The sequence below is a fragment of the Charadrius vociferus genome, unplaced genomic scaffold (assembly GCF_000708025.1).
Source record: "Charadrius vociferus isolate BGI_N301 unplaced genomic scaffold, ASM70802v2 scaffold276, whole genome shotgun sequence".
In the NCBI taxonomy this organism is placed as follows: Eukaryota; Metazoa; Chordata; class Aves; order Charadriiformes; family Charadriidae; genus Charadrius; species Charadrius vociferus.
In genome coordinates this window covers 923,785-935,317 of record NW_009649075.1, presented here as the reverse complement: position 1 = coordinate 935,317, position 11,533 = coordinate 923,785, and positions in this window count along the sequence as shown.

The window sequence follows — 11,533 nt, the reverse complement described above, 5'->3', positions numbered from 1 at the left end:
AAATGTGACTCTGTGGCATCTTGCCCACAAGTTCATGGTTATGGAAGATGAAGTTCGGATGACCAGAGGGCTGAGTTACGGTGCCCTGTCCAGGCTGTGGAGCTGGCTGTCACCCTGCTCAGAATGGCTTGTTGGATCTGGGACACGTTCTCTACAGCAAATGGAGCCACAGAAAACATCCTCTGCAGTTCTGACATGGAGAAACGCCTTGCTCTGCTGGAAACCAGGCATACAAAATTTTTGTTTTGTCGCTTCAGCTTTTTTAATTGATGTAGAGGAGCTGAAGAAGAGGGTGAGAATGCTGTAGAAATGCTGGGCTAGAAAAGGTTTCTGGTCAAGATATTTCCTCAAGAGGGTATTGACTTGGGTTGAAACCATGCCAGCCCAACCTTTCCCTAAACATCTCTGCTGATGGAAATTCTGCAGCTGCTCTGTTAACATTTTAGTAATATCTGTAGGTTTTTGCTTTCTTTTCCTAATTGCTTTGTAAAGTTAAATGTTTTAACAATTTTGCATTTCTCTCTGAAGAAATCCATTGCCTTTTTTTTGTCTTCTTGAGATGTTTTCCATTCTCTGCTCTGTCTCTATTGTTGCTTCTTCAAAAATGTGAGATTCTAGCCGTGGCTACAAGTAGACAATGTGTTTATGTGATGTGGTCTTTTTTAAGAGCCTTTTATATTTATCTAAAGATAGAATCAGACTAAAAGACCTTTTTTTTTTTTCAATGAAGACTTTTGCCAGGTCATTACTTAAATGAAAATTCATCTTTTAGTCAGAGATTGTCATATGCCCGTAGATTAATGGTGTAAAACAACCTGTGGGACTTTTAAACATTAGACAATTAATAGCCAGTAAAATTTCTGTTTCAAAATTTGAGGTGCCTTGTGCTGCTAATGAACAGTAGAAGACATGTTGCGCTTCTTTACTAGTGAAATCTCAGATACCTGCTTGGGAATGCTACAGACTTGCAGAGTACGTGCATTGTCCTTTGATACTCAGTCGGAATTTAAAGCACACAGCAAGAAATATTGGATTTTTTTTTTTTTAAGGTTTCAAATACTCTTCATGCTTGATTTCTCTCCAGAACATAACAAAAGGATAGACAACAGCCCAGGAGCCCAGTTACAAAATTCTTAAGGGATGTTGGCATGAAATTCTGACTCTGTTGAATATCCCATGGTGGATATTTGAAAGGTAAGCATTGCTCAGATATTTATGGCTTAATGTTTTGAATCAGCCTTATCTTGCGTTCTCTCCTAGTGTCTGTAATGACTCAGGGTACCATTAAGGTCACTTAGATCACACTTCTTGAACAGATGCATGAAACGCTGTATGTCATGTCTCTAATTCTCTTTGCAAATAGTATGTTTTACCTGAGCCTTCTGTCCCATTAGTGTTAGACATTCAGTGTGAATCCTCAAGGCCAGCAAATCCCCTTGTTTGCTGTTGGAAGTGCTACATCAGTCTTGTTTGCAACCCTGCCATGGGATTTTCCAGCTCTCCCATCCTGCTCCCGACTGCAAGGTACATCTGGTCAATCTGTTCATTAGCTACTTCTGGGAGAGGGATGTGGGCAGTCACAGTATTCAACAAAATGCAATGGACCTCATATGTGAAGCAGCTGGCATGAGAAAAGCTGCCTCTCTGCTGTGTCTTTTGGACTACTCAAGCCTCTTAGAAATCACTGCAAAGTAGCAGGGGTGAGAGACATCATCCATTAGCATGTTAGGTATTGTGCTGTGCTGAAAAAAGCATTAGCAGAGCTGTGGAATCCTTTACGAAAGGATGTACAAAGTTGTTTCAAGAGGGAATTCACACCCAGCTCAGTGCTCTGGACAAGTTTAAATTGGATTTAGTGCTTGAGCAGGGAGCTGTTTGTGAAGGTTGGGGTCTGTACATACAGCACCTGATTCGTGCTCTGACTTCTGCAAATAGTTCCTCCACACCTTCGTGGCTGACAAATACACCCTGTGATTGCTGACCCTCTGAATGCAGATCGTGTACCAGGGTTAATTGAACCAATTTCAGTTCTAGCCCAGTCTAATTGATTTTTCCAGAAGTTTCTGAGCAAATTGCTACCTATCCTTTGTCTTGAAAATACGAACTCAGCGATGGACCTGCCACAGGAGTGGTCATTTTTAAAGCAGTGCTCTTTCTTTCTAGAGATATGTAGTTCTCTTAGACCTCTGTTGTAATAGACTATAATTACAGGTGCCACTGCGTCTTTATTTAACACAGTTGTAGCATAAACAGTGGCTGAGAGGATGCAGCTGTTAAGGCTTTCTGGGAAATGTCTGGGAGTCATATAGTCTGTCCTACATTTTCTGCTTTGAAAATGGCTCAATTCCAACAGGCTAAACCCTTCCATAGGTGGATAATCCATTCTCCCATTGGTGGGTACTCAGGCTTCATCTTCTAGCTAGCAGCTGGTTTCCAGAAGAGTCGCTTCTAATTTGCATTTCGTTGCCTTCCTGATGGGTGCAATGCCTCCCTATCAATGTCATGAGAAAACTTATTCAAAGTCAAGAGAAGTCCAGGCATTGGCACTCATGTTTGCCAGATATCTACATCACTCTTGTGCAACGTGCTCTCCTTTAAACCTGCAGATACCTGGAGCAATATTACACCCTTTTACACTTCCTTCCTACACTTCCATCCCTGGAGGTGTTCAAGGCCAGGTTGGACAGGGCTTTGAGCAACCTGGTTCAGTGGGAGGTGGCCCTGCCTGTGGCAGGGGGGGTTGGAACTAGATGATCTTTAAGGTCCCTTCCAACCTAAACCATTCTATGATTATGTAGTAAAAATACAATATTCTCTTGAGCGCAAAGAATGCTGCTCAACTAATATAAAAAGTGATTTTTCAACTTTTTGATCTTTCTGTGGGAAAACTAGGGGTATTGTTACAATCCACATGGAGTCCAGGCTAAGTTGATGACAATACGAGTTTCTGAACAATGAATGGAGAATAGTTCCAGTTGTAATATAGTGTAGCGAGGAAAACGTCTGAACTGATTTTCACAAACCCAACTCTAACCCGCACATCCACTGGCTCATCCTCAGTCACTGCTTCCACCTGCTGCTGTCGTGGGTGGCTTGCCTCAACTCTGCTGAAGTCTCTGGTCTCTTGGGTGCTTGACTCTGGGCTTCTCTTGACTTTGAACAAAATTTCTTGCGATGTTGATAGGGTTGAGGACTCAGAGGTGGGATTAACTTCACCTACTTTACATGGTGCCTGCATTTCTATCAGTGTCAGAAATCCAAGCTCATCTTACAGGTGCTGCAGAGAGATAGGCACTATCCATCTGACTGATTTTTAGCATTGGGATTATACCCTATGATGGACTGTTTATTCCCATTGACTCTAAAAGCAGCTTCAGAGCTAGTTCAGATGTAGACATGTACATTTTAGACCTTTTGATGAGATGAATCCAAATCACATAGGCTTTTGACTGAAGAATGTAATTTTATTAGGAAATATATTTTTAGGCTGCTTTCTCTGTTTTCTGCTTTTAATCTGCAATTTTTAATCTGCTTTCTCTCAAGGTGTTATTTCTGGAAAAATAAAATTTTCGTGTTTTCTATTTTTGGTTTTGCTCTTTTTCTTTGGCTCCTGTTCCTCCTTTTTTTTTTTTTTTTTTCTCCTGCTTTCACTGCATTATATCCCTCTCTGTTAAAACAGTTTTCTAACTTTTTCTTCACTTTCTGTTCCAAAGGTAAGAAAGTTCAGGAAAACTTAAAAATAGAATTGTTTTTACATACTAATATTTCATGACATGATAGAATTTTTAAAATTATTAGGCAAAAGTTGATTTTACATTTTCAACAAAAGGCTAACTTTTAATGAAATAAAAAGTTATGAACTCTAATTATAACAATGAACTCTAATTATAACATTTCATGTTTTCATCGATACTCAGACTGACTGCAAATGTAGGCACAATGAAATCTCTTTTACTGACACATCCAGAAATAGTTTTATCTATAAAATTTCGCTGACATGGGCTAAAGAACAAGTTGTTCAATTCTTGGAAGAGTTTTTTACTTACTCCTTTCCTTTATTTGAATTTAGAAAGGACATATAGTTAAACAAATGAATAAAAATAACAAGAAGAGACAATGTAGAGACCTGGAAAATAAATGGTATTCAGGTTGTGGAGTTAATCCAGAAGATGTATTATCCCATGATTGTCTCAGTGGCAATTTCTTTGCTCTGCTTATGATGATTTCTTGCACAAGTGTTAATAGACAAGATGGGACCGACTTAGCAAACCTGAAAAAAAGACCCCAAGTGCTGCTTCAGGCAGCATGGGGTGACCGTACAGGGAGGATGGTGTGGAGATGCACGGTCCATGCAGCCCTGCAGGGACGTCACCAGGAGCAGCGTATGCAGTGCTGACGTCCCGGTGTCAGAAAGATGCTACAGCAGTTTAATAAGGCAAAACACAAACAATAAAGAAAGTTGGATTTCTCTGATTTCAGAGAGGTGCAGGCGAGAGCTAGTGTAGCTAATTGGATGTTCAGCCATTAACTAGGTGTGCATGTTTTCTTTATGAATGCAAATTTCTTCTGGGCATAAACTCCTAGCAGGAGAAGAATTAACAGAGGTACCTAGTGGTTTCTGCCTGGACCGTAGATGATTTGAACCTGGTGCCGACTTTTTCCATTTTTTGTGCAGTGCGTGGTGTAGGGGGATCATCACTAAGCTCCAATTATTACTATTAATGAAAGAGCATATAAAAAATATCCACTTCTCTCTAAGATCTGCAGAGACTTTTTAATTTAAATAGTAGACAGTGAATCTTAAATTGCATCCTTTTAATATAAATGTAGCTAAACTCCTAAAAGCAGCTGGGTGTAAATCTAAAAAAAGATTTGATCACAGTGAGCCATACCAGAATTTCTGCTTGGTAAATATGCAAATCACAAAACGCTGCACCACTTCGTCTATTAAAAAAGGATATATTAGCTGAAAACTTACTGTTGGTTACCATGGGAAGGGCACTTAGCTTATGCTAACTTCTTAATGGTGAGTTTGCACATTTTGGGGGGAGTATTTGAAATGGGGGTGGGTGGTAAGATTGTGTAATCAGCCAGTTTATCTTTAACTTCTCATCCAATTTCCCTTTTGAAAGTCTTTAATGGAGAAGCAAGGCATGTTTAATTGATTGCCATTAAAATCTTCAAAGGAATTGGCAAGATGAAAGTTGTTTCTAATTACTGCATTATGATGTAAGCTTAACGATACGCCACTTCTCCAAATTGATTTTATTAGAATTTAAGATGAGGAATTAATTGAGTCACTGTATTGATCCATTTTATTTTTCCACCATTTAACTTGTCCAGTGAAAAAAAAGCTATTGAGCTGTGGAATAGTAATGAGGACTTAAGAAAGAAAGTCAAAGTGAAGATGGATTGGCCAATAAAAATAACTTATAAAACCCATAATGTGATGGCAGAATATAGTGGCAGAGACCAATTTATCTCCAGGTTAATTAGGGTAAATTAAGGTTAATTCTTTTGTTATTTAACTTTTATTTCTTTGTCTTACTTCATCCTACCTGTTTGTGCTAGAATAACTGCCTGTCCTGGTAAAGCAATATTCTGCAAATCTCCTTCCAGTTCAGTGCAATTTGCCTTTGAAGATCTCCTTAGAATTACCCCCATGCATATATTTAATCTTTCCTAAAAATCTTCTTAAGGGTATTTAAGATTGCTTTCTCGGTTTTATTCTCTTAGAACTGATTCCTGTTTTTTTCCTCATACGTCAGTGCAAGACAGGTGCTTTTAGAGGGTCAGGCACGTGCTCCACGCTCTCTCATGTATGTTCTCCTCAGATGTGGGCACTGAAGATATCCTGATTGGGTTCATTTTAATCAGTTGCTGTTTGTCAACTAAACCGTAAGTGCCAGGCATGCGTATGCTTTTATTGTACCACAGCTGTACAAATACGCATGGACACATCGGCTCCAAGAGTGTGGTTTAGTAGAACAGGTCTAGACCTTCAGCAAAGCAGGTGAGGCATGACCATCAGACCTGCTGTGGTGAAATAAGCAGCAATTTGGTGATACAAATATAACCCGTTATATACTTTTGAACAGTTGTTTTCTGTGTTGTACTGAGGTAACTATTCATAACGTCACAGAATGGATGAAACAGGAACGGACCTCTGGAGATCTTCTAGTCCAACCCCCGGGTCAAGCGGGGCCAGCTGCAGCAGATTGCACAGGGCTGTGTCCAGTCAAATATCTCCATGGATGGAGACACCACTCTTGGGAAAACCTGTACAATCATGAGGGCAAAGAGCATCCTTGTGTCCTGTGCTTGCAGAGGGCAGCAAACAAAAGGGTCTCATTCTGTGTTTAGAGGACATGGTTCCGCCTCCTTCTTCTTCATAAATCCTGCAAACAGAGCATTTCCTTTGAACTTGCCAAATTTGAGTGAAATGTGTTCTGAGGGTAAAATGGTTCTCCAGAATTACATTGCTGTAGCTGACATTTGAGGAGCACTGTTTTGGCTTTGCTGCTTGTGTTGGGCAAATTAACTGTTATATTTGAGATTTCAAAGTTCATACTGATGCTTTCTCTATCTTTCCTATTGATTATGCAAACTGGAATAGTATGTGTATACAAAGAGATTGCAATGTAATTAAATACATGATTTATAATTGTATTCTAAGCTCTGATACAAATTAGGAGAAGCTGTATCTATTTGAGCCTTGGAGCTGTAAATTCGAGGCTGAGTTCTGCTAATACTTAAAGCTGTAACACTGATCAGAAAGAAATGAGAATGGACCTACTGGAGATGTTAATTATAACCGTGCCTGATTTATCCTTGGCATTTATATCTCTTCATCAACACTGCTATCTTTCCTTTGAAGACAGAAATCCCCAAATCAATGATATTCTCATTCTCTATGCAGGAAGAAGAAAAAATGTAATGAAAGTGTATTTTAATGGTCATCTCAACAAAAAAAATAAATAATCATCATCCTGAAGTAATATTCCTCTCTTCCATTGGAAAGACTCTTTGGCAAAGGGAGAATGATGCCAGCTTTCTGGCCAAGTAGGGTTCTGGGAGATCATTTGTCTCTTTTGTCCCTAAATAATTTACAAATGGTACAGAGCCAGTCCATTTGCGGCCATATAGCGCATACTTATCAAAGCTTTATCGAAGTAGCTCCTTTGTTAAGAGTAGTAGTAGTCTCTTATTCTAAATAACCAGCTTTAGTGGTCATGACATCTCACACATTTACTAACAAGTGAGATTAGCATGGAGTAATTGAGAAAGTGATTGCAGAAATAGAGTGCTGTATTCAGGGGGAACTTTAATGAGCTCCTAGAGGATCAAAGGCTCTTTTGGAAGTTCAGATACTTCCCAGTTCTGAAGTTCAAACACTCAACTAAAGCTACTAGCATTTGGAACATTGTACTACATGAGAAAGGAGTGTGTTCAATAATGATCCATCAAGGGAAATAAAAGTGAGCAGCAAATATCTCAAAATCTAGCTTTTTTTAAATTCCGTTTTCAGTTAAGGTGCCAGGTGTAAAGCCAAATAGTTGTGTCGAGTTTAAAATGAAATGTTAATTACAGAAATCCTCAGTGAAGAAACCAACCCAAGGTGCAGCCAGAAAACACTCATTAAATAAGGAGTGATGCCTTAGTAAGGTAACTAGGTAAACTTTAAAAACTTTTCTTAATGGTAAATATCAAATTCCTTTTTGTTTATATGTTGCAGAAATATGGTCTTAACTCCCAAATGGGCAGATACCTGCCTCACCAAAGAGACACTGAACAGCTGCTGAATGAACACAAGTATTACTTGATTGCTTAAAATTAAAATTAAAATTAAGAGCTATGAATCTTTATAAACAGAAAATGTAAGTACATCTCATTTACTCACGCTGGCTGAGGAAGGAAATGTGATGGAGCACAAGAGGGCTTGATTAACCCCATCTAATTTGCAGAGCCAATGAGAAAGGCTCCAGCAGAAAAGTTTGAAGGGCTGGCAGAAAATTTTGAGGGTCTTGATTTTGTTCTGTCTCTCAGCAATTTGTAGTGTAATACTGACACCATGTAATTGTTATGTCCACGCGCACGCGCGCACACACATGTATTTGTATGAGGTGCTTCTAAAAAAACTCTGTAGGCCAGGAAGAGAACTATTTCTCTTTGGAAGTGTAACTGCTTTCATGGACTGAATAGTCAAAAGGTGGAAATAAAACAGTATTTTATGAGTTCTAGAATAAATTGCTGCAATTTATTTCTCCACTGAGCATTTGACCAAAGAATGGTGCTAACTGCAAGCTAATTAAATCACCAGGGAATGAGAACAAAGTAAATATATTTTGTGAAGGATCAATTAGGGGCTGCAGCCTCTTTTTCTTTTTCCGTTTTCCTCTCTTTCCCACTCTTGTGGCTCTTACCTCTCTGCAGAGCAAAGACGCATCACAGCTCTTGAAACTGGTAGGTGCTTGGCTAATGGAGTGGAGCAAGCAGATTATGCATTGGTAGTGTAACGCTCTTGCAAAATTGTGGATATCCCATCCCTGGAGGTGTTCAAGGACAGGTTAGGTGGGGCTTTGAGTAGCCAAGTTTAGTGGGAGGTGTCCCTGCCCATGGCAGGGGGGTTGGAAGTAGATGATCTTTAAGATGCCTTCCAACTCAAACCATTCTATGATTCTATGATTCAAGTGATGGTGACTTGGATAGGGTAGAGTACTACAATTAATTGCTTGTAATTCAACGCAACTCACATGCATTCCAGCAACAGAAGAGGGCTGGATGTAAAAAAAATGGCTTCTTACATTATCTAGCCTCTTCTATCCTGTCTGACTTCCAGTTCATTCTTGGTCCTCGGTATCAATGGCATCTGTGCTGTGGGAAGTGTCCAAGTAATTTCTAAATATTTTTGATGACCTCTTTCTGTCAACACCTCTCTAGAGAAAGCGGGAAGCATTGGGAATTCAGCACAAGAACAGCATGATAGTGATTACAGCTTTTCTTCAGGATGCTTAATATTCCTATTATCTTGTATGCATACATATTTAAATGTTCCACGCTTCCTTTTAGGAATAGGCTGCTAGTGGTTTGAAGTACCCATAAAACTGCTGGAAAGTGACAGTGCCAATTAATCTGTTGACAGATTTGTTGTTTAAATATTAACAGAACGTTAAGCAAATGTTGGCTGCTGCACTGAGATCCCTTCAGAGCGCCTTTCTCTGAAGTGCTGAGCGTTTCCATACACTGAAAATGTTCTGGACACCGCAGGGTGGAATGGGTATCATAAATTTTCAGTCCCTTTTTCCCCACAGCTGCTAAACACACCATAAATATCACCTATCCCTGTGAAAAAAGAAAAGATTTGTAAAAGCCTCGTGCAGATTGTAAACCCCTTACGGCAATAACCGATTGAGTTGTGAGCTGGTGGAGGGTAGAGCAGGGAAGGGCTTTGCCTCCGACTGCTTCACCTAGGCAGCAGAATAAGAAATGAAGACGGGGTGCTGAATTTATCAATCTGCTCAGTTGGCGATGTGGGAAATCATGGAAAAGCTTCTGCAGAAGAAGGTGATTTTGATGCAAAGTCAAGATGGGCTTGTGCCATATGATCCAGGAGGGCTGTGCCATGGTGAATTTGGCTTCTTCGGTGCTCACGGGTCCTGTGAGTTGGAAGCAGGAGCTTGGTGGAAGACAGGGTGGAAGCCAGGTCTAGCTCAGTCTTGTCCATAAACCAAGACACGGAGTACACAATATGAACATTGACTTCTTTGCTTTTGATCTCCCTGGCTGAACGTGTGTATCTCAGAGGAGACCCGAAATGCACAGCGACTTACAGACCGTGTGAACTTGAGCATCAAATTGAGAGAGCATCAACACGACAGTAAAGATGCCTCCTCCTCTGCAGTTTCAGTCTGGTACTTTTCCCATTTCCTTTTTCCATTGAGCATATTCGTGGTTCTAAACAGTTTCTTGTTGTCATTTCATCATTTATTCCGATGGGTTTCATATCTCAGGACCCATCCATCACACTTCAATTTGGTCTTGTATTGTTGTTGGAAGCTTCCTAATTTAATTTCTATTATTTTAACACATTGCATAATAGTCCGAACATAATTTGTTGACTCTTTCCAGCTGCACATATTTTTGTTTAATGAAGGCTGTGACAAAGACTTCTTCAAAGATTTTAAAGTGTCCTTTCTGTAATCTTACCGCCCTTCAGTTCTAATATAACTCCTTATTGACTTTTGCTTCTCTACAGGTTCACTCCTAAACATTGGTCATTCGTTTTAGTTGCACATTTCATTTCTTTCTATCCAATTTTAACTGAATATGGAAGAAAAAGGGAAAATTATTACTTTTATGCTAACGGAAGATAAACACTCAGGAAAGCCAGGTTGATAGCAAGAGGTCTGCTGTAGAATTTGAATTTTTCTGACTTTGTAAGGGTTTAGGGACAGGGGCTGTGAGCTCTCCCTTTCTGGAATGTTGTTTACAGGAATCAATGTGGACAAAAGTTCAGTATTGCTCCACAGTTCATTTCTTGTGCTGGCTCGTCTTTTCTAAGTGGTATTTGAGCTGCAGAAAAGCGTACTTTTTTTTTTTTTTCTTTTTTTCAATAAAAGGCACAGAATAGCCATCACTGCAAAAGAGGAGGTGACTACAGCTTGAAGCGAAGGCTGCCTTCAGTCACTGATGGCTCATGTCACAGTCAGGAGGGAGCATTCCGGTCTCTTGGGTCCCTGTTTCTTCCACTGTATAGACATTCTTCTTCATCTAAAAATTCTATTTGTTTTGCTTCTTTTAAAAATAAATCATTGGATCTGGTTTTTGATTTGAAATTAAATGAAAAGGGAGTAGATAGCCAGAGAGAAAAGGCTCACTAAAACAAGAAAATGTATAGGTTTCTGTGGAATAAAAGCCAATTTGCCTCAAAAAAATTCCATAATAAGATATTGATTACAGTTTTTCTTATGAGATTACTATTGAGTCAGAGACAGCTTCAGTAAATAATACCAAAGATCAAAAATTCTCAAGCTTTAGTTTCACAGTAAAGGGTGATAATTACAGCCTGCAGTAGTTTAAACTGATTAATAACTTCTCTTAGAGAAATATAAACCATGGGAGTGACTTATGTTCTTCCCTAGGCAGACAAGATTTGGATATTAAAAAAAAATATTAGGTGACATAAAACCTCGTGTAATTTCCTTATTTTTTTAATTTCCTTTACATGTTTACCCATATTTTTTTTTTTTTCATTTGTTTTTGCTGTGCTCTGAATTTCTCCTGCAGAAAGAAGCGTTGTAACAGTGACGGCTTTGACAACCCACGCTCAAACTCACTGTGGGCCCCTTGATGTCCAGGTGGGGGTTCCTGATCCCTCTGATTAGTTTGACTCATGTCCTTCCAGTTTGTAGGAGAGCGTGCAAACCTGTCTGTGGTTTGTCTGTGGCAACAAAATGCAAGGTAAAATCAAAAGCAGTATTTTGTCTATTAATGCATACGTATGGTTGGCAGGGTCCCATTTTTCCATGAAGAC